Below are 3,696 nucleotides of genomic sequence, written 5' to 3' on the forward strand. Positions count from 1 at the left end.
TACTCAGGAGGAGCTCCCTGGGTCTGTGTGTGTGTGTGTGTGTGTGTGTGTGTGTGTGTGTCTGTCTGTCTGTCTGTCTGTCTGTCTGTCTCTGTCTCTCTGTCTCTTCTCTCTGTCTCTGTCTGTCTCTGTCTCTGTCTCTGTCTCTCTCTCTCTCTCTCTCTCTCTCTCTCTCTCTCTTTCTCTGCTGGGGGTCCCTCCTTGTGCATTCTGGGGGAGTAGTCTACCACTGAGCTGCACCCTGAGCTGTTCTTTCATCTTTCTCCTAGAGGTCTTCATCCTGATTCCCTCCTTTTTTTTGATGAACCCAGCACCTGAGATTGTGTCAGATTTTTTTCCTTTCGATTAAAAGTGACATTTAATGTCTTTAGCTATTAGGGAAACTCAAATTAAAACCATACTGAGATTCTATGTTACTCTAGTCACAACTCTAGTCATTATAATGAAAAATACAAAAAATAATAAATGCTGACAAAAATGTAGGGACAAGGGAATCCATTTACACTGTTGGTGGTAATGGTTTTTGTTTGTTTGTGGTACCGGGGACTTTGCACTTGCCAGGCAGGCACTCCTGCCACTGAGCTACATCCCTGGCTTGTTTGTGGTAATATAAATTAATGCAGCCACTATGGAAATCAATATTGAGGTTCATTGGAACCACCATTTGATCCAGCTGTACAACTCCTTGATATGTACCTAAGGGATTAAAATTAGCATATCATAGCAATATTTGCATACCCGAGTTTATCAAAGCACAAAATACAATAGCAAAGATATGGAATCAACCCAGATGCCCATCAACAGTTGAATGAATAAAGAAAATGTGATATACACACTTGAGTATTATTCAGCCTCAAAAATGAATTAAATGTTGTCATTTGCAGAAAAATGAATGAATCTGATGATCATGTCGAGCAAAATAAGCCACACTTAAAAAAACAAGTAGCACATGTCCTCCCTAATATGTGGAATCTAAAAAAGGTGACAAGAAGGTAGAAGGGAGACAATCATTATACAGGAGGAAGGGAAGAAAGGGAGCGGGTGTAATGGCAGGTATTAGGGAGCATGAATAAGATCAAAGCACGTTGTTCACATTGAAACCCACAAAAAATGTGAAGTGGGAGGAGGGGAGGTCAAGGAGGGTGGGAAATGATCAAAGCATGTTACATGCATGTGCAAATCTGCCAAAATGAAACCCATTAATCTGTGCAACCAATATGAACTAAAAAATGTGGAAAAAATTTGCAGCTTTGAGCTTCTCATTTAAAATACTTCATTGTTCTAGGTATATAGTTCAGCGGCACCTCACCTGCCTGGCAATTGCAAGGTCTTGAGTGTGATTTCCAGTATCAAAAAAACCCAAAATGCTTCATTGTTCCAGGTGTGTTGGTGCAGCCTGTAATCTCAACACTTCAGAGGCAGGAGGTTCACCATACATTTGAGGCCACCCTGGGCTACATGGTGAGTTTAAGACCAGCCTGAACTATATAGTGAGAACTGTCTCAAAAAAGAAAAACAAACAAAAGACACAAGATAATGAAATGTATCACTGTAGAAAGAGTTTTGGAATTGATTTATGTAGAAATCAAAGGATGGACCCAGAAGGCAAAAGACTGATGCGAAGAACCTGATGGTGGAAGGGACAAGTTGTCATTCCATGAATACACCTGTTGCTCTGCATCACTAGGTGTGGGCAACTTGATGCTATGTACTTTCAGATGAGATAACTTAGAAATACAGCAAGGGCTGGTCAAATAGCTCAGTGGATTAAAGCACCTGCAAGCAGGTACAGGGGCCGCAGGTTCGATCCCCGAGCCTGACATGCTGGCCCCGCCCCGGAGGTGTTGCTGAGACAGCAACTGAGATTGGGTGTGGTGGCGTGCACCTGTAATCCCAGCTCTTCCAAGGCTGTAAACAGGTGCATCACTGCTAGTCCAATCTAGTAGTGAGACCCTGAACACCCTGTAGACGCTTCCCTAAAATACAAAAAAAAAAAAAAAAGAAAAGAAAAAAAAAAAAGAAAAAATTGAATGACACTACGAGGAAGTAAACAGAAGACTTCCTTTAGGACTATGTTTACTCCACAAATCACTAACATGAACCTATAAAGATGGAGGAAGGGAAACTGATTTTTTACGAGAGCATTCAACCCAATGCACTGTCACTATATTTGGGTCCTGACTCGAACAAATCAATACAAGCAGACACTTTGAAACTCCTGGAGGCGCTTCATCATTCTGTGGAATTGTTCATTTTGTTAGGTATGACATTGTGATTATGGAAGAAACTGTTCCTATATCTTAGATATGAAGGCTGAAATCTGTAGGGAGAAAATGATGGGTTCACTGGAATTTGTTTAAAAAATACTTCAGAAAAAAATAGTACAAATGAAACTACAGTGTCAAAGGTTGATGATTATAGAATCTGGATATATATATATATATATATATATATATATATATATATATATATATATATATATATATTAGAACGCCATAGGGGGATGTGGTTCTTGTCCCCAGGTATTAGGGTTGGACATCGCTGAGAGGTTTGAACTTGGGAACTCGTCTCTGCTCGCTCCACTCCTTGCTCCTCTGACCTCTGTGTACTCAGCGGGAAGCCGATGCATAATGTATTGTCCTCAGGGGAAGGTCGGCCTGGCCCGGCACAGGTGGCATTTCTGATTTGGTGCTGGCCCTAAAGTCCTGGAGAGAAAACGGACAGGAAAACTCATCAAAAGAGGTGAGTGCAGTCCGAAAGGTGCAGATAAGTGCTCTGGAAGCCAGGGGGCGCTGGCATGCTCAGAGAATGGGGCCCTTGAGTTGGCGCAGCAAGATTAACAGAAGTTTCTCAGGCAGAGTGGGGAGGCAAAGCGGTGACCACAAGTGTAAAGACACCGAAACAGTAGTGTGCTGGAGACTCCAGAGCTGCAGGGCTGGATCGCTGTGCACTGTGGGAGGGGGGCCTGGAAGACTTGTTCCTGGGAAACACAGCAACTTGTGGGGAGAAATATCAATGTGACGAGAATACGTGTGAGGACTGCATGCGGGGAGTCTTACGAAGAGGCTGCTAGAGACACAAGTGGTTTGGGATCTGGAGAGGAAGACTGAGGGTTGCGCCCGCAGCGCAGGGGAGTAGGAAGCCGACTCAGGGCAGGAGGCGTGGGCTGCGCAGTCTGCCAACAGCGACTCCTGGAGGGAGCGTTTGAGCGGTGCGGAGGGCAGCGAGCCTGGAGCTGGGCCTCCCGAGTAAGGGACCTCACATGGGCTGGGGTGGGGCAGGCAAAGGTAGACACGTTCGCCACATATACACGAGAAGGGTCCTGAGCAACAGGGTGAGCTCTTGGCTGGAGATAGAAACTGGGGAGGTGCAACTTCTGTGTGGCCGAAGAAGACATGGGGTCCACTTCTCTAACTTCTCACTAACTGCTCACTGCGAACAGAAGGCACCGCCCGAAAATGTTTTTATGTAATAAGGGCCCACAAAATAGTTTGCTTTCTGGCGCTTAAACTGCTGAGCTATCTCTCTGGTTTGGGAGTTTGATTATTGATTAGCATACTAACTATAGTGCTTTGAACTATGAAAAACTCCTTCAAATCTTTTTTTTTTTTTTTTTTTTTTTTTTTTTTGAGACAGGGTCTTGCTATGTATTCCAGGCTGGCCTTGAACTCACTATATATCCAAGCTGGCCTGGAA

The sequence above is a fragment of the Octodon degus genome, unplaced genomic scaffold (genome assembly GCF_000260255.1).
Source record: "Octodon degus isolate 3935 unplaced genomic scaffold, OctDeg1.0 scaffold00045, whole genome shotgun sequence".
NCBI classification, from domain to species: Eukaryota; Metazoa; Chordata; class Mammalia; order Rodentia; family Octodontidae; genus Octodon; species Octodon degus.